Raw genomic sequence first — 20920 nt, 5'->3', positions numbered from 1 at the left:
TCTTGGCCCCACTGCAGGCATCTCTGGCTCTGCACCTGCGTGGAGCCAGGGTGAGCAGCAGGGCTGTGCCCAGGAAAGGGCGGGGCGGGGGCTGGTACAGGGGCTCTTGGCTGTTGGAAGCAGTGCTAAACCTCCACCCAGGCCATGGTGGGCCTGCTGCTGTCTGGTGAGTAGTTGCCAGGGTGCAGGCAGGGCTAGGGTCATTGGCTAGGCAGCGGCTGGTCCTCTCTCCTCCCCTTCTTGAAGATGAGCACAACATTGAACCTCTTCCAGTCTTCAGGAACCTCCCCCGAGTGCCATTAATTTTTAGAAGAGTTTTGCCAGAGGTCCCTTGATGACTTCAGCCAGCTCCTTCCGCACTCTTGGATGAAGTTCATCTGGTCCTGCTGACTTTTAAATGTCTAACTTTTCTAACTGATCATGCACCAGCTCAATGTCTACAGTAGGAAGGCAGTCATTCCCACCGTGCCCATTCTGAACCTTATCTAGTATGTTTTTCCCCTTAGTTCCATGAAATACCAAAGCAAAGTAGTCATTCAGGAGTTCAGTTTTCTCCTGAGTGTTGGTAACTTCCTGAGTGTCCTGAGTTGTTAAGCAATGGCCCCACACTTCCATTTGTTTTTCTCCTGTTTTGGACATACATAAAGAAGGACTTCTTATTGTCCTTGATTTCTGTTGCTAGTTTAAATTCAGTCACTGCCTTAGCCTTTTTAATCTGCTCCCTACAGATGAGGGCCATTGTTGTATAGTCCTCCTTGGGGATGGACTATACAACATCCCCAAGGATGTTGTATAGTCATACAAGCTTCCATTGTATGACTATACAATGGAAGTCCATTGTATAGGAGTATGACTCCATTGTCATACATTGTATGACAATGGAGTCATACAAGCTTCCATTGTTTGTATGCCTCTTTCTTTTTTTCCCCTATTAAGCAAAGAGGACTTACCAGCCCTTCTGCTCCCTTTCCTCTATGTTGAATGGACTTCTTTTGTGCTTCAAGGATCGTGTCCTTAAGGGTGACATGGCTGCCTGAGGATGAGGTTGTGAAACTGTTAGGGTAGGTGCTGGCCACAACTCGCCAGGCTGCTGGTGGAGGCAGTGGCTGGGGTGCTAGGAAGATGGGCTGCTGGCACCCCAAGGGACCCTCACCCAGCAACACATCACTGTGGGTGCCAGGCCAGGGCTAGAGCTTGGGAAGGCAGACCATGCGACTATACATAGCACAGCTGTGGCCTGGGTCCCAGGGCATGAGGATCTCTATCAGCCAATACATAAAGAACATGGTCTTGTGGGCATTCCCTAACCAATGACTGTGGTTGGTGATGGTGAGCCATTGTGCCTGCAAGGCACTGCCACACTGACCAGTCATGCCTGCATTCATGCATCCAGCCTGACAGCCCCCCTGGTGAATAGTTGTTCACCAAGCCCTTGATGTATTCCTCTGATATAGTGGTAAGCTGCTACCAAGTCCCCTTTCAGCCTTTTCTTTTTTAGGCTGAAGAGACCAAGTCCCTCAGCCTTTCCTTGCATGGCTTGCCTTGTAAGCCTCTGATCATACTGGTGGCAACATGGGTGTTGAAGCATCCACCCTGCGCAAACTGGCACTGCACCTCTCCTTCACTCCACAGTGGCAGGAGTTCACAAGTCTCCTCTATGGACCAGTTGGGGCCCTGGGTGGCAGGCACTGGCATCGGCAATGACAAGACCATTTGGGCTCCTGTGCCAGCTCTTGAGGCCTCTTCATGGCTGTCCATGTGCTGTGTGGCCTGAGCAACTGCCTGCAATGTCCAGCACAGCGACACAGCATGGGACTGGCAGCTGTGCAGCAAGGCAATGCCCTACAGCACCTGCAGGCTCTGGGAAGGCTGCTGGGGGTGGGCTGTGGGCAGATGGAATTGGATCCAGTGGCCAGGAGCTGTCTGAAGCTGGACTTGGGTACTGGCAGGCTTGGCAGAAGCCTGGAGCAGCCTGCAGGCCTGAATGGCATGGGCCTTGCAGCTGCACGACACTGCAGTGCCAGGCAGTGGCACCAGGGTGCAGGCAGGGTGGTGCAGCTAGCCTGCAGCCTGTGCTGGGGTACACAGGGGCCTGGAGTGGCCTCAGGCTTCCCACATGTGCCCAGGGCTCAAACTGTCTCCAGGTTTTTAAGGGACTGAGGCTGAGGGAGGCATAGAGGTGACCCAGCCCTGGGCCACCTCTATGGGAGTTGCAGGAGGGACTCCCAGACAGGAGCCCTGGGGCTAGCCTCAGGCTGGTCTCCTAGTGGTGGAGCTGACCAGGAGCAAACTTGCTCCTTGGTGGTGTCTACATGAGTGTTACTGCACAGTCAGTACTCATGAGTAAATTTGCTACTTGCATTTGCAGGTAGCAATTTACTCACTAGTATCATCATTTACTGCACAGTAAGTGTGTACATATGTAGACACATGTGCTTACTGTGCAGTAAACTATACTACTGCACAGTAAAGCATCTTGTATAGATGTGTCCTGTAACTTCAACTTCCACCTGAATATTTTTTTTTCCCTCCAGGTATAAAATAAGCTTTTATATAGCCATGCTCCAGTCACATGTTAGCATTTTCTTCTTAATAGAAGCAGCACTTAGATTCCATTTATGCTTGCCTGGAGGTTCTGCCGTAACAACATTTTCTATTTACAGATGGGATTTTTTATCATTTCATTTTAACAAGTAACCATGGACATTATTTTCAGCTTATCTTTCCTACAAGAAATGAGTGAGCCAAACCTGATGCATAGCTTTGTCGGTTGTGTGTGTAACATGTATGTAATCTACAAACCTTTCCCTGTACAGGCCACATTTAAATGAGGTGATGAATGTCTTCTGAGTACTCTTAATGAAAGGACTCTGGCTAGAAATTCTATTTACTTTTAGTTTACCAATTCTGTATGGTGTATTCTCTGACTGTCCTTATTTCATGTCATTTCAGATTATGGACTCCCTTTCAAAAATTCTCATCCCTGTTAGTTAAAAATGGAGGCAGCCTGTGTGTTGGAAGTAAAATCTAAATACTACAGTTTGATTCTGACATTGGATACCTTAAAAGACTCTAATGATGACAGCTAAACATTGCTCACCCTGTACAAGCGACTTATATTTATCACAACATCTCTTCCTTTTTTGGGTGAAGAAGAATTAGTAAATCTTGGTGAGACAAAGCAACTTCCCAATTTAGAAACATGAAATACCTTTTAAATAAGTCAAGTGTGTTCCTTGTTATTTGGAAAGAAGACTGAACTCTGTATGAAGCCTCACATCCGCTCAGGCTGGCAGACAGCAGTGGCCTTATTTTTAAAGGTTATGACGCAAAGGGTTTCTTGTTGACCAGTCTGTCTGAGATTGTAGGCAGAATACAGTGTACTCCATGTGATTACATTAACATCTGCATTTCTGGATTTTTAGAAGTAGTCAGAAAGTGAAGTATTACATATGAATGCATTGAACCTATGATTACCTGCTTATTCCTAAACTTCTGTTAAAATCAGTGTAGCCAGCCAACATATAGTAATGCATTTCCAATAGAGACAGACTTGTTACATTTTTTCTACAGCTTCCAAAAACATGAAATGTGTATTAAATATAAGAGACTAAACAAAGATAATGACAGAAATTATACCAGTCACCTTGTACCTGGGCTGGATACATGGTTATCCTCTCTGTGACCTGAATGCATCTCCCCTCCACCTGACCCCTGCTCCCTGCAAGTTGTTTTTCTTAGGCTACACATCTTTTTCCAGTAGCATAACTAGGAGTAGGGGGGGAACTGAGGCAGCAGTCTCAGTTGTTGATTTAGTAGGGGACAAAAAAATAACAGCTGTCACCTTTGCTGGCCAGCTGGGCTGCTGTTGCCCTGTGCGCTGCTGGTGCCCAGGGCACAGAGCTGCCTTGTTACACCTCTGCCTTTCTTTCTCTTAGGATAAAAGCACATGATTCACTCTCATAGGGCATGCACTGGGGTTCAGGACCTTAACTATCCCCTTGGTTATTCAGTGCTTCGCATTGGGTTCCCAAGAACATTGAGATACCCCAGGGGACTAACTGAGTTTAGGTCACGCAGTTCTTCTCTTTGGGACTCTGTGGGCACCCCTACACATCACCATACGGCAATGTTCTACAGTGCTTTAGTACTTCCTTTTGGAAGTACTAAAGCATGGTGCAAAATGAGCAGTTACTGCCCTATGCACATGATGCACGGGTAAATTTCACCACTATGTCTTAATAGCAGTGCGCTATACCCGAGGAGTGCACCACTATGGAGATGTAGCTGGTGATCATGTGTAGACACACGTGATTGCTACATTATTATCGCGCACTGTACGGCTACATAGCATGTCACTACATCCCTGTAAGGTGACATGTAGATGTGCCCTGTGACCAGTGGTGAATAAAGTGGTCAGACAGCCTCATAAACCAAACTTTTATTTTTAACAGTAGAAATAAAGCATGCTACAGAATGTGGAGTTTAGAACAGACTACTAAGGTCTATTGTGCCTAAAACTTTACCATCCAGAAATGTTTGGTTAGGCAGAACTAGTTTTTTCAGACAACTCACATAGTTTTGAATTTTAACTATAGAGCTACTTGGGACCAACTGCATCATGCCTGCAGAGAGACTGACTTTCTCATCAAGTCTAAAGGCCTTCTTACATGTTGCACTTTACACTTCTCAAATGTTGATCAATGTTAGTGTTAGTTCAAGTATACAGTAGGTACACTTTCAGGCCAAAAACATTCTCTGACTAGCCCCAAGGTGCACAGCTGTGACTTGCCACTAGAGGTCTGGTGATTGGGGGCTTGTAAGTTGTTCACAAACAACAGAAGTGTCGGGGGAGAGGAAACTACATCCTGAGATGCTGGAAGACTGCAACTTGGGTTACTTATCTCTGGGGAGTGGCCGGATATTCATTGAACATGAGCAAGGTAACATGAATCAGAGATAAACCTGCTCTGAAGTGCTGTAATTTTAAGACACCTAAAGGGTGCTTAAAACTATTTTACACCTCTTAATGTGTGAACAGTCCAAGGGTTAAGAGCTCCCTAAGCTGCCTAAAATTAATATGTAACAAAGCCCTGACTTTCTTTTTTTCTCACTGTTCAGCCTCCTTGGCCAGGTGTTATGGGCAGTTAGCTATTCCATGCAGAGTCAATGACACTTCCATTGTCCTCTAAAAACTCTCATTCACTCACTCACTGAAGGGAATCCTTTCTCAAGCCATTTATTTGTCTTCCTACTTATTTCCCAATAACACTGTTGATTTCACTCTGTATAGCCCTGCAGTAACATGCCAGTGACCAGATCATAATAGTCATAAAAAATTGCAGGGCAGGTCCATGTTTATTACATATGGTATCGCTATGAGATCAAACCTTTACCAAAAATGATAGCTGTCGCACTGCCAACAATTGGCAATAAGAATATTTGATTTGATTAAAATAGTGATGCCATTTGGGGAGGGGAATGTAACAGTCCATTTTCTGGGCCAGTTTCACTGAATTTAGAATACAGCTGTGAAAAGATGCATACAATGGGGTGATTTTTTTTCCCCTTCACAAATGACATAAATAGATTTCCTAGGTGTGCTATGAAACATGGGCCTTGTGAAGCCAGTTGAGCATTCATGATATACATGAAGTGATACATATCCAACTGTTTACAATTAGACTTTGTATTAGGCCACATCCCAAATGTCCTTATTCTTATACTTTGAGGCAAAAGCCTGTCCTATCTCTCTTGTGTCCTCATGTGATGGTCATAACTGCAAAACTGTAGGTGCTCTGGAGGTAGCCCTATAGCAAAAGACTTAGAATCTGAAAACAGCCACAAGGGTACCCTTCCCTCTCCAAGCAGCCTCACCCCTACACTGTTTATTTGGAGCAGGAATACATAAACAGGGGACACATCTACATGTGTGCTTTAAGGTGCAGTAGCCTAATTTGCTACAGCAAAAACTGTGCTAATATGCTAATGTACAGTAAAATTAGGCTGCTGTGCAGTAAACATCACTAAAAAAGTGTACACTTTTGCTACTGTGCATTAGGGCAGCCTAATACACATTTAGTTAGTACCTCACATTAGAGGTACTAAACTTAATGTGCAGTAGCAAAAGCACATTAATGAACATGTAGACACACTCATGGCGTATTTATTCGAGAGTGGCTGCTCCAAGGAGCACCAGGTATGTCCTAGAGACATACTCCATATTGCTGTTATCCTCAGGAACATTAACAACTTCAAAAGAGATGGGTAGGGGCAGAAAACAGATAGGTCCCTGGTTCGCCCTGCCTTTCCCCTGCCCACTTTGGCTGAATTTGGCAGAGAGAGCCTGCTCCAACCACTGGGGGATGACACAAGAGGAAGACTGCCTTTTAAACAGAGGTGATGGGATTTCTTTTTTGCCCTGTGGCAATTTCAATGAAAAAAAATATTTTAGTCAAACATGCCTATGTTAATTGCCAACTTTTTGGTGGAAAATATAATATCCTCAAGACAGAGAATATCTGCCTGTGTATATCCCTGTGTATTTGCCCATGGCACATAGACTAATTTTAGTTGTGACCTCTATTACTGCCATTACAGTAATGTCTGCTAAGAGACAGCTAGTATGGCATTTGCAACTCTGTGTTGTCATAGCCCTTTAAAAAGCTACTACACATTTTATATACTCTGAAGAACACTAGTATAGATTTTGCCTAACAGCATGTTTAGTGGGATACTTTAATCAGTCTTGCTTTCTTCTTTAGCTAGATAATGAACCAGAATTAGAGAGAGAACCTAGAGAGAAAAACATCTGAGTTAAATATAATGAAGAAAAGACATAACGTGAACATGAAAAATAAATATTATGGTGAAATCTTGCCCCAAATGGATACTGGAAAGCAAAGTCCAAAAGTGTCCATGTAAAAGTTCACTCATGTTTCTGTTTGCAGTAGGTAACAGCAACAAGGCAAATTATGGCTGTGTTTGCCAGATCTTCAGGTACATTTTTAAAATCTATAATCACTAATTCTTTGTGAGTATAGAAATCTTCTGTTTGGAGCTTGGGCTTCATCACATTGCCTAGTTCTTTCAAAGCTCACACTCCAGAAGGGCATAAGTACTAAGGACCTCTAGTGATTTTATGCTACACTTTTTTTTCCTTCAGTGTAGGTGACTAGAATGGATATTCAGATATTACCATAGGTATTTCTATCTCTATTCTATTATGTCTGCTCATAAGAAAGGCTCTGTAAACATGGAGGGAGTGGTTGGGGATAATGTGTTATTAGGTGAAATTTATAACAGTGATTCTATTTCCTATTATTATTTCTTAATTCTCCAGTATAATATCTTCTACACTGACCCATGCAAAAAAAATTTAGTATTACGTCCACAGAGGAAAATATATCAACAGCATAACTAGAGAGGGTCAGAAACCTCCCAATAAAATAGAAAATTCCAGTTCACTGAATCAGAAATGTGCTCAGTTTTAATGGACTGTGAATATGTCTACACATGCATTTGATCTGGGAGCAGTTTAGTCATGAATAAACACTCCTGGGCAAATGTATACATGTGTAGGATATTGGGAACAGATTTGCTGCTCATGGCAGCAATCTTCTCCTGCCCCTGCTGGCCCTGCACCGGCTCCCTGCAGCAGCCAGGGTGAGCTCTAGGCTGCCCCTGGGTATTAAACAAGGGCTGGCAGGGAGTACAGGGCCTGGACACAGCTGTCTCCTGGTGGGGGCTAGGACATTGCTCCCTGCCCCCAGGGGACTGCCTGCCTCTTGGGCAGGGTCAAAGTCCTCCTGCCCTGGAAGCAAGGAGCTCCTGGTCCTCAGTCCCATCCCGCTGCCCCATCCACCAGTGGGGCAGCTAACACTAAGGCCCCTGGTGGGTGGGGAGCCTCACTGCTAGCTGTCCCATTGGTAAATGGGGCAGGGGGCTGGGACATGCCCCTCCCCTGCAGCTTTTTCCAATCCCCATGCCTCAATCACCTGACTGGGGCATGGAGATGGGACCTGCCTCTGACTGGGGCAGTTCTCAGCCCCAACTCTATGTTCATGGGGTGGGGGCTGGACAGACTGTTCCCTGCCCAGCTCTGCAATCATGGAGCTGGGAGGGAAACATGCTGGAGAGCCTATTCCCTACCCAGATCTGTAATTCATAGATTCATAGATGCTAGGGTCAGAAGGGACCTCAACAGATCATCAAATCCAACCCCCTGCCTAGACAGGAAAGAGTCTGGGGTCAGATGACCCCAGTCAGATGCCTATTCAGCCTTCTCTTAAAGATCCCAAGGTAGGGGAGAGCACCACCTCCCTTAGAAGCCCATTCCAAATTTTGGCCACTCTTACTATTTTTCCTGATATCTAGCCTAAATGTGCTCTCTGTCAGTTTATGATCATTGTTCCTTATTACCCCAAGAGGTGCCCTGGTAAACAGAGCATCTCCGATCCCTTGCTGTGTCCCCCTAATGAATTTGTAGGTGGCCACAAGATCACCTCTCAGCCTTCTCTTGCAGAAGCTGAAAAGGTCCAGGTCCCTCAGTCTCTCCTCATAGGGCTTGTCCTGTAAGCCCCTGACCACATGAGTGGCTCTCCTCTGGACTGTCTCGAGCCTATCAACATCCTTCTTGAAGTACAGCACCCAAACTGGATGCAGTACTCCAACTGCGGTCTGACCAATGCCACATAGAGGGGAAGTATCACCTCCTTGGTTCTATTTCTCATGTATCTGCTGATGCACGATAAAGCACAGTTAGCTTTGCTGATGATTTCATCACACTGATGACTCATGTTCATTTTGGAGTCCACTATGACTCCAAGATCCCTTTCTGCTTCTGTGCTGCTGAGAGGGTCACTTCCCAGCCAGTAAATGTGCTGGATATTTTTGTGCCTTTCTTTGTTGTACTGCATCCTATTGTGTACTGCCCACTTTTCTAACCTGTCCAGGTCTGCCTGCAATTATTCCCTACCATCTGGAGTGAGCACTTCACCCCACAATTTAGTATCGTCCACAAACTTGGACAGAGTACACTTTACACCCACATCCAATCACTGATAAAGGTATTGAAGAATACAGGTGCAAGAACCGAATTCTGAGGAACCCCACTACCCACATCCTTCCAGGTCGATACCAACCCATCTACTACCACTCTCTGGGTGCAACCACTAAGCCTATTTGCCACCCACCAGATCATGTAAACATCTATTTCACAGCCTCTTAACTTATTTATGAGAATGGGATACGATACCATGTCGAAGGCCTTGCTAAAATCTAAGAAAAAGACATCCACCTCTACTCCTCCATCTAAGCATCTAAGCTTTTTGTGACCCTGTCATAAAATGAAATCAGATTGGTCAGGCATGATCTATGTGCTATGAATCCATGCTGGTTTTTCTGCTGTATTATTTTTCCCACTGGACTCCCACAGATATGATCCTTCATAATCTTTTCAAAGACCTTTCCAAGGATGGAGGTGAGACGGACTGGCCTATAATTATTTGGATCCTCCTTCCTCTCCTTCTTGAAAATAGAGACCACATTGACCCTTTTCCAGTCCTCTGGGACCTGACCTGGCCCCCACGGGCCCTAAACCAGCCGTGTCAGTGGTTCTGCTATGACACTGACCAATTCCTTCAGTACTCTTGGATGAAGCTTATCCAGGCCTGCTGACTTAAACACATCCAGGCCATCCAAGTGACTCTGCACAAAGTCAGTGTTGACAGTTGGTGGGCTGGTGTGCCTCTGATGCCCGTCTAAGAGCCCATTGGGAGACTTATCTTGACCCCTGTTCCAGAACACTGAGGCAAAAAAATAACTGAATAGCTCAGCCTTGTCCCTGCTGTCTGTCACTACTTGCTCCTTCTTGTTTAGTAGGGGTCCTATGCTGCCCTGCGCCTTCCTCTTACTCCCTACATACTTAAAAAAAGACTTTTTGTTATCTTTAATTTGTGTTGCTAGCCTCAGCTCTGTAGTTGCTTTTGCCTTTCTAACTGCCTCCCTGCAAGTGTGGGCCAAGTAGGTATACTCCTCCTTCATAGTTTCATAGTTGGTAGGGTCGGAAGGGACCTGAGCAGATCATCAAGTCCGACCTCCTGCCATGGGCAGGAAAGAATGCTGGGGTCAAACGACCCCAGCAAGGTGTCTATCTAGCCTCCTTTTAAAAACCCTCAGGGTAGGAGTGAGCACCACTTCCCTTGGAAGTTGGTTCCAGTCCTAGCTGCCCTGACAGTGAAGTAGTGCTTCCTGGTATCTAGCCTGAATCTACTCTCCGTCAACTCACGGCCATTATTCCTTGTTACTCCCAGTAGTGCTCGGGGGAACAGGGACTTTCCCATTGCCTGCTGGTCCCCCTTGGCCAGTTTATAGACGGCCACCAGATCCCCTCTCAGCCTTCTCTTGTGGAGGCTGAACAGGTTCAGGTCTCGTAGCCTCTGCTCATAGGGCCTGCCCTGCTGCCCCCCTGATCGTGTGAGTGGCCCTCCTCTGGACCCTCTCAATGTTGTCCAAATCCCTCCTGAAGTGTGGCGCCCAGAACTGGACACAGTACTCCAACTACAGCCTGACATGTGTTGCATACAGGGGGAGGATCACCTCCTTGGACCTGCTCATGATACATCTGTGGATGCAAAGTGTGGTTAGCCTTCCTGACTGCATTCCCGCATTGTCGACCCATGTTCATCTTGGAATCTATAATGACTCCAAGATACTTTTCTGCCTCTGTGCTGACAAGAAGGGAGTTCCCCAGCCTGTAGGTATGCTGCTGGTTCTTTCTCCCTAGGTGCAGTACCCTGCACTTGTCAGTATTGAATCCCATCTTAATCTCATCTACCCACCCCTGTAATCTGTCCAGATCCAATTGCAGCCTGTCCCTCCCTTCTAGTGTGCCCATTTCTCCTCACATCTTCGTGTCATCTGTGAATTTAACAAGGTGCTTTTCACCCCCTCGTCCAAGTCACCGATGAAGATGTTGAACAATGTGGGCCCAAGGACCGAGCCTTGGGGGACCCCACTGCCCACTTCCCTCCAGGTCAAAAATGATCCATCCACTACCACTCTCTGGGTGTGGCCCTCCAGCCAATTGGCGACCCATCTGACTGTGTAGGCATAAACACCACAATCTTCTAACTTTTTAATTTGAATGGGGTGAGAGACAGTGTCGAAGGCCTTCCTAAAGTCCAGAAAGACTATGTCCACCGCGACACCTTGGTAGCTTCCTCCTGCTTCCACCACCTGCATGCCTTCTTTTTTGTCCTTAGGCTCCCCTGGATTTCCCTGTTTAGCCAAGGAAGTGTTTTGGCTATTTTTCCCCTTTTTCCCTTGTACTGGGATAGTCTCCCTGTGTGCCCAAAGGATTGCCTCCTTTAGGAACGGCCACCCTTCCTGGACTCCCATCTCGTCAATACTTCTATCCTGCAGTGCATCATTGACTACACTCCTGATCACACTGAATTTAACCTTCCTAAAGTCAAGCACTTCTACCCTACTAGTTATCTTACCCACCCTACACTGGATGGTGAATTCGATTGATTGGTGGTCACTGTCCCCAATGTGAACACAAATCTGCAGCTCCCCTACCAGGTCCTCCCCTGTTGCCAACACCAAGTCCAGTTAGGCATTTCCCCTAGTGGGACCGTATACCTCCTACATTAGGTGAAGGTCCTGCACGCAGGTTAAGAACCTATGTGAACAGTTGGATTTGGCTGACTGCTCCTCCCAGCAGATGTCAGGGTAGTTTAGGTCCCTCATGACAACCATGTCCCTAGACTGTACGGCCTCTGAGAGCTGCCTCAAGAATTCCAAGTCTAGCTTTTTCTCTTGCCATGGTGGTCTGTAGCAGACCCCCACCACCAAGTTCCTTTCCCCTAGACTTCCATGTATCCTAACCCACAATGCCTCAAATTTTTCCTCCTCTGATCCCATCTTGATTAGGGTGGATGTATAGTGCTTCTTTACATAGAGAGCAATCATGGAACTGGGCAGGGAACAGGCTCTTCAGCCCACACCAGTGCGACCTCCTAACCCCCACTCCACTATCATGGAGCAGGGGCTGGGAGATCCAATTCTGGGGCTTGGGCTGGGAGATAAGGATCCCCCAGTACTTGCCCTGCAATCATAGAGCTGGTGCTGGGAGATAAGGATCAAGAAGCCCTGTGACTGTGGAGTGGGGGCTGGGAGCTCCCTGCTGCCGGGGAAGGAGAACGATGGCAGTCCCAGGGGCAGGGGCAATCTCCCACCCTCTGCTGCCAGGTGACTGGGAGCACATTTGCTCCCAATCAGGGGTCTACACATACACTGCTGCGCAGTTACTAAAATTGGGTAAATTTGCTACTTACATTTTCAGGTAGCAAATTTACTTATGATTAGAGCCAATTACTGTGCAGGAAGTGTCTGCACGTGTAGACCCAGAAGCTTACTGTGCAATATAGTTATCTCTACTGCAGAGTAAAGGGCGCTGTGTAGATTCACCTTGTATCAACTTGGGCTGTTAGGGATTCCAAGCTTCTTGGATCTACAATTGTGGAACACCTGACTGTGAAAACTATTCTGGGGCTGGGGACACCAGACCTCCATGGTTTGTGCATCTAGGGCACCCCTTCCATGCCAAGAAGGTCACCACAATCACCATGTACTTTAGGATCCCTGTTGTGGGAGCTCTAGCTCTAACTGAGGATTGACTCTGCAGCTTGGGAGTTGGAGGCTCTGGGAGCTTTGCCACAAACCAGAGCTCCCAGGTCTTAGGGAAATGGGATTGGAAGGGATATAATAGAATAACAACTCCATCCTTCTGCAGTCATAGTTTCATGGTTGGAAGGGACCTGAGCAGATCATCATGCCCGACCCCCTGCTGTGGCAGGAAAAAATACTGGGGTCAAATGACCCCGGCCAGGTTATCATCCAGCCTCCTTTTAAAACCCCCCAGGGTAAGAGCCAGCAACACTTCTCTTGGAAGTTGGTTCCAGATCCTATCTACCCTGACAGTGAAGTGGCGCCTCCTGATGTCTAGTCTGAATCTACCCTCTGCCGGCTTGTCACTGTTATTTCTTGTCACTCCTTGGAGTGCTCAGGGGAACAGGGACTCTCCCAAAGCCTGCTGGTCCCCCCTGACTAGTTTGTAAATGGCTACTAGATCCCCCCTCAGCCTTCTCTTGTGGAGGCTGAACAGATTCAGGTCCCCTTAGCCTCTTCTTGTAGGGCCTGCCCTGCTGCCCCCTGATCATGCGGGTGGCCCTCCTCTGGATCCTCTCCATGCTGTCCACATCCCTCCTGAAGTGCAGCACCCAGAACTGGACACAGTACTCCAACTGTGGCCTAACCAGTGTCGCATAGAAAGGGAGGATCACCTCCTTGGACCTGCTTGAGATGCATCTGTGGATGCATGACAAGGTATGGTTGGTCTTCCTGACCACATCCTCACACTGTAAGCCCATGTTCATATTGGATTCAATAATGACTCCAAGATCCTTTTCTGCCTCTGCACTGACAAGAAAGGAGTTCCCCAGCATGTAGGTATGCTGTTGGTTCTTCCTCCCCAGGTGTAGTACCCTGCACTCGTCAGTGTTGAAACCCATCCTTTTCTCTTCCACCCACCCCTGTAACCTGTCCAGATCTGATTCCAGCCTATTCCTTTCTTCTAACGTGCCCACTTCTCCCCACATCTTAGTGTCATCTGCAAATCTGAACAGTCATAGTCAACCTCTTCATATCATCTCTTTCATAAACCAATTAATATCCATCTTAGGAGTAATTAGGTTTTAGCCCAAACTGCTCCTACTGGAAGGCCCCAAGGGTTAGAAACCTTATCCTAATTCATAGCCTAAAGGAATTAAGGTCCAGTTTTTACCTATTTATTCTTCAATAAAGTCATTTAGCTTAATTATTTCTCTTCCTGTTCTCTCACTTGTGTATTTATAGACAACAATTGTATCCTCTTTCAGCCTTTCTTTTTTTGGTGTAATAAGCTAAGCTGTTTCAATCTTCTCTTGAATGACAGGATTTCCATTCCCCTGATCATCCCAATAGCTCTCTCTCTACCTGTTCCAGTGTGAATTAAACTTTCTTGAAAAACTAGGGAAGTGATTCTTCCACTCTACTTGGCATTGGTGAGACCGCAGTGGAGTATTGTGTCCAGCACTGGGTGCTGCACTTCAACAAGGATGTGATAAAGCTCAAGAGAGTCCAAAGAAGGGCCACCCATACGATCAGAGACTTGCACAGCAAACCATACAAGGAAAGGCTGAGGGACCTGGGACTCTTCAACCTGAAAAAGAGAAGGCTGAGAGGGGACTTGATAGTGGCTTATTGCTATATCAGGGGTGTACATCAAGGGCTCAATGAACAACTGTTCACCAGGGCGCCCTTGGAGATAGCCAGGAGTAATGGCCATAAACTCAGGGAAGACCATTTCAGATTCAACATTAGGAAAAACTTCTTCACAGCCAGGGTGCCCAAACTGTGGAATAGGCTCCCTCTCGAGGTGGTGCAATCGCCTACCCTGGAAATCTTCAAGAGGAGACTTGACAATCATCTTGCTGGGGTCATCTGACCCCAGTTGTCTTTCCTGCTTGGTGCAGGGGGCTGGACCTGATGATCTTCCAAGATCCCTTCCAGCCTTGCAATCTGTGAATGAATCTATGAAAATGGATGCCCAAACTTGTATGTGGTATTCTAGATGAAGTTTCATCAGTGTCTTGTACAACATATTAATACTTCCCTTCCTTAGCTGGAAATACTTTATTTGGGGGTCATACTTGTAGCTCAATCTGTGACATGTTTCAACATGTCCCTGCCCTCTGTTATTTCCAGCTGATGAGCTTCTACCATACAGCAGAAAATCTGGCCAGTAAACCAGGATCCTGGAAATGATAGGGGTTCTCAGGCCTTCTTAATGATCTCAAGATGGGCTCTTAGAGTCCGCGTCTGTGGGATAGCACATCATGACAAGGACTCTGGGGTTTGCAGCTCCAGGGTTTCCAAATTCCCAAATGCCTGGTTCTCCAGGCTTCCAGACTTCATCAGTGAAACTGACACAAATGTTTAATTTATTAGTGAGCAACTGCTATGGTCCAGGACAACATCTTTCATTTTGCTGCTTGCAGAACATTTTTAGGAGTGTTTTTAGTTCAAGATAAATTTCTAAACATCTAACTTGATTCAATTTGAACTTACACAAATTTTTGAATGATCAATTTTTTTTCAGAAATTGGAAACAAGGGTTTTTTCAGCCTCTATGTAGGGTGGCACCATTTCAATGCTAAGAGGGAGACTGCTAATCTCTGCCAGTCTGACATAAACTAAATCAAAGTCTACCAGCCATGCAATACATCCAGGTGCCACAAATTCTCAAATATCTTACTTTCTGATAACAGTAGAAAGGTCTAGGAATATTTCCCATATATGATGGTGAAGCCTAGACACAAAATGGATTTGGGGGAATATAAGCAAGGACATCAATGAATTTAAAAGGGTTTCCATTTCAATAATGTCTATAATATCTTTCTACTATTTCCATCTATCTTATATTAAAAGTCTGGTATGTGAATTTATGTTCATATATACTACCTGTCAGACAAGGAAATACTGGCCAACAAAGGGAAGCAAACTATATGGAATTGGTCATGGACAGAATTGGAGATATTGGCCATAGAAACATTTTACTAGGCTGGCCAAAAGAGAACTTCACATTCAGCAGGGAATAAACTTTCATTGGCTAAGAAGTCTAATAGGACTTTTCCATCTGTAATGCCACTGATTCTTTGATTCACAGCTGCAAAAATAATAAATACAGACACGTGTTTTTGTGCCTGCATTCCAAACCTGTGCAAAGAGGGATGGTTCAGTCCTTGCCAAAAATGAACCTATGAAAATGATTCCACATATAAAAGGATCAGCCTCCTTTCTTTGATTAAAATTTAATTCATTACTGTGATCTCTGTCACTTAGTGGGTGTGTCTACATGTACATTATATCCGTGAGCAGTTTACTCATCAGTAAACTACTCATGAGTAAATGCCCCCAAGAAGGAGTCTGCAAGTGCAGGGAAGGGGGAGCAGATTCCTTGCTAAAGGCAGCAAACTGCTCCCAGTTCTGGGGACCTGCAATGGGCCCCTGCTGTCATCAGGGGGAGCTCAAGGCTCCCCCTGGGTGCTAGCCCAGGGGCTAGCAGGAAGCACCAGGCCAGGAGACAGCTGTCTTTTGGCTGGGGTGAGGATATTGCACCCCATCCTGGGGACTGCCTGCCACCAGAGTGGAGACAGTGTTCCTGTGCCCCAGCAGCAGGGCAGCAGACTTTCAAAGAGCTTCAGGGGAGGGGCAGGTCCTAGCTCACTGCCTCAATCCACTGGTGGGGCAGCTAGCAGCTAGCTTGCTGCTAGCTGCCCCACCTATGAATCAGGGCAGGGGACTGGGACCTACCTCACCCCTTCAGGTTTTTCCAAGCCCCATTCCTCAATCAACTGATGAGGTACAGGACTGGGACCTGCCCCTAACTGAGACAGTTCCCAGCCCCCACTCCCTGAATGTGGGGTGGAGGCTGGGGAGTTTGTTCCCTGCTTAGCTCTATGAGCATTGACTTGGTTGGGGAGCAGGCTGGGGAAGCTCTTCAGCCTCTTCCCCACCCACAATCATGGAACTGGGCAGGGAATAGACTGGTGCTAGCAGACTGGGTACCCAGACCAGCCCCCACCAGCAGAGAGTTCCCAGTGCCAGCTCCATGATCATGGGGCTGGCTCTGGGAGAGGCATTATGCTGTTTGACTTCAGAGTTCATAGAATCTTAGGAACATAGGAAAGTAAGGATGGAAGAGACCTCACAAAGTGATCTTGTCCAGCCACCTGCTCAAGGCAAGATCATCAATGAATACATCATCCCAGCCAAGTGTCTGTCTGAGATGCACTGTTTAACTTCCAAGGATGAAGATTCCACAACTTCTCTAGGCAGCCTGACCACAACCTTGTCTAGGTTCAACAACCTTCATAATCCAGAAGTTCCTCCTAATATCCAATCTATTTTTTCCCAGTGCAGCTTGAAGCTATTGCTCCTACTCCTATGCCCTAAAACCACATTTAAAAGCCATCTCCATCCTTTCCATAACGACCTTACAATATCTGAAGGTTTTTGAAGTTTTCTAGGTGCTTAGAGATCTCTCTCTGGACATGGCCAGAACTATTTCATGTTGAGTAGCTCGATTCCTGTTTCCTAACTTGGCCTAACTAAATTCATCAATGATCATATAAGTCCCTGAGGGGTCAGCTGTGTTACACCTCACAGTAGGTTTCAGCTCCTTACACAACACTGCTCTGGACATTTTCTTTTGAAGAAAAGAAACTGGAAGAGAAATTGGTGGTGGTGGTGGTCTAATTTTATATATTAAGCTTATGGTTAGCACAACTGGCCAGGAGGTATGAAGAGTGACCTTAGCCAATGAAACCTATAGCCTAGCAGCTAGAGCACTTTCTGGAAAGTAGGGAGATAAGGATTTGAATCTCTCCTGGCTGAGGACAGTCTAGACCCATGCCTCCCATTTCTGCGGGAACATCTTAATCAGTGGGCTCTGGCATAAAAGGTGAACATTACCACAATGCTTACTCTAAGAAGAAAGTTCCAAACACTGGAACCAAAATGGAAAGAGTCATCTCTTTGCAGCCCTAATGCATGCACCTAAACTCCAGAAGAGGCTGGGGGTTCAGGCACACCTCTGTGCTTAGCACTTCCTGTTGGTCAACTCAAGGTGGCTTCCTACTGAACACAGTTTTGGGGGTTTTCTGATCTCCCTTCTTTAAATAAGTTAACTAACTCTCCACAGGAATTCTATATGGTTCTCAGTTTCTAAGACTGAGGGTTCTGATTTCTTTTTAGATGATCAGGATCCTAAGTGTTAAGCAGGCACCTAAATCTTTTATTAGATTTATGGGCATTTACTAGGTGTCATACTCACCCTGTGCTCCAGGCTGAATCCACAGGGCTGCTTGTGGGATGGATCCTGCCTTGGCTGTGGGGCAGATATGGCTTGGGTGGCAGATGGTCTGACACATGTCATGGAGTGGTGGAGGTGGGAACAGTGATCTGGTACAGCGGGGAGGTGGATCCAGCCCAGGGCATCAGTAGCGGTGCTATAGGGCAAATACCCAGAGGCCAAGCAGTGATTTGCTGGACCAGTGACAATAAGCCAAGTGACTGTTGGGTGAGTAGGGCTGTGGTAGCACAGTGCTTGTGCTTGCTCCTGCTCCCAAGGGTCATGTACAGTACTGCCTGGGGGGGCCTGAGTTCTGTCAAACCATGTCCTTTGGATTTGCCCCAATTTCCCTATGCTAAATCCAGTGGCTCTTCAGGCCAAACTCAGCCCACAAGCCAGGTTTGATCTCTCTGCTTAATTGGATTTAGTGTGGGTTCCTTTTGGGGAGCCTGGCAACCCTTAAGACTTCCAAGGCATTCAAGCTACTTGTCACAGAGCTGGGAGACTGGAGGTCTTGGGGCAAGCTTCCAGGGTCTGCCTCTGTGGGGCAGCTCAACTGCATTTGAACTGCAACATGTGAAGTTTTTGTACTATTGTCTTTACCTTACTTTAATGAACACATGTAGAGGCATCATGTTGGTAATTAAGGTGTCTTGCTACAGCTCCAGAGGTGTGAGTGTGACCCTTACTGCAGACTCATGCTGAAGGCCATTCCTAGTTAATCCAACTATAACAGTGTGGGTACCCAGTCTGCTAGCCCCATCACCCTTTGTGTTCTATTGGCTAGAGAAACAGGGGTGTCTTAAACATGATAGTAAAATGGGCCACTTGGCTTGAGAGGAACACTGACCATTTTTAAATGGTCAATTTAATTTTTGTTAATGTTTAAAAATTCCATTTTACACTAAATTTACTCCATCTGGCTGAAATATATTCCAGATTCTGAGTTGATCTCACTGTTGGCATACTCAGCTGATGAAAAAGCTGTCAAACTTTTCATTAAGAAAATAAAAGGGAATTGGATTAGCAATTAGAGGACTATTTGGCCAAAAATCAATCCAGACAGGACTCAGATAATTCTTAGAGAACAGAGCATATAAGCAGAAAGAATGGTGGAATGCATACATAAAATGTGATTACCCACTTAATAAAGAGTATTTGTCACAACCATCCTGGGATCTGAATTGTCTTCCATTTTATTTTAATCTAAAGATCTCTACATATTTTGCTTTTTGTTTGCTTCTTCATTTGTGTGTGGTACTACCCTAGTAATCATCATCAGAGGTACTCAGACTAATTTACATGAAAGAAGACTGTTGGTGGAAGGTGAGGGAAAGTGTCTTAGATTTGAATTGTTTCTTCCTTTGGTTTATGAATAACTGGATTTGGTGATGACTTGGCCATAACCTAAGATGTATCCCTTTTCCCCGAGTTTTTTTTTTCTGCATGGGTGTGCAAGAGGGAAGATCTGAGGTGAGGGACAAACATCTGAATTACATTTGGTAATTCAGATTGAATTACATCTTTTGGTTTAATCATTTTTTTGGCTTGTTTGCTTGTGTTCATTTGTCAGTTGTGCTTGTACCAAATGATCAATAATGGCCTCAAATCTGAATTAATAGCAAATGATAAATCTATGTCAAAACTATGCAAATGATGCTGTAATAGCAAACAGATTATATTGTTGTGTTATTAATTCAAGAAAGGGTTCAGATAGAGCTTTTCTTGTATTTGGTACCAGTAAAAAGAGCTGGATTAGGGAAAAGATAGCTATAAACTGATCATTCCTACATCTGAGTTCCTCTGTGAATATTACCTATGGTAATACACACAGATAAAATAATCATGCTAATAATAATCTCTTCTGGCATCTTCAGTATTACTAAAAAGGCAGATGCTCCATAAGAAAGTAAAATACTAATTAACTGTGATCATTAAATGGTATTATAGAACAAAACATTTCTTTATGATTATAGCTATCATGACCAGTGTATACAACAAGCCTGAGGACTGATGGCCTTTATAATCTGCAGTGTTATGAATTCCTTTGTAAAGGTTACTTTTGTTTAATAAGATAGATATCCATAATGTGAAGTTTTAGCTCTGTGTTATTTAGTGAATACCAGATAAAGTAAACAGAAAAGAAATATTTAAATGTATTATAATCTTTGGAATGAATGATCTTGCCTACAAAGGAATCAGTATAACAAAATGTAAAACATACCACTGATTTTGCATCATTACTGAACTGGGTCCTTGGTATCTTAGCCTGACATGTTTTTGTGACTCTCTGTGCCTTAAGAAGTCATTCTTTTCTTCCTTATTTAGAATCTGTCATATTTACTTTTCTGCTGAGGTAGAGTTGAAGGTCTATGCATAATTTAATTAATATTTCATAGAATCATAGAGAAATAGTGATGGAAGAGACCTCCAGAGGTCATCTAGTCCTACCTGAGGCAGGATCATCCCTACTTAAACCATCCCATACAAACCATAACCTGAACTCTACATTTAACTCCTTTAAAATGATATAACAATATTTTTTTAATAAAAAAGTGATATCTTTTGCAACAAAAATCCTTGATGCAACAAAAAAGCTTGAAAAATTGTTTTCCTTCTACTTCATTAAGATTTCCTGGTGTGAAAAAATGAATTAAACACAATCTGAAGAAGAAACATTTTGAGTCAATAGGGACTATTGATTTAAGCACTAGTGATCCGAGCAGAGGGGACAGAAGGCAGGTCTTTTTCTTTCCTGTTGTAATTTTCTTATGGAATCATGTGCATGAGTCAGTTCTACTAGCCATTACAAACAAGGGTGTCTGGAAATAACTGCACAAGACAGCATGGGTGGACCTAAAATTTCAAAAAGAGGGGTGCAGATGGCATGGTGAATCACCAAATACACAACAATTTTTTAGCCAGTTAAAGAGAAACTAGAAGCATTACTAATATGCTAGG

The sequence above is a fragment of the Alligator sinensis genome, unplaced genomic scaffold, assembly GCF_000455745.1.
Source record: "Alligator sinensis unplaced genomic scaffold, ASM45574v1 scaffold413_1, whole genome shotgun sequence".
NCBI lineage: Eukaryota > Metazoa > Chordata > Crocodylia > Alligatoridae > Alligator > Alligator sinensis.
Note: the sequence above shows the minus strand (reverse complement) of the source record.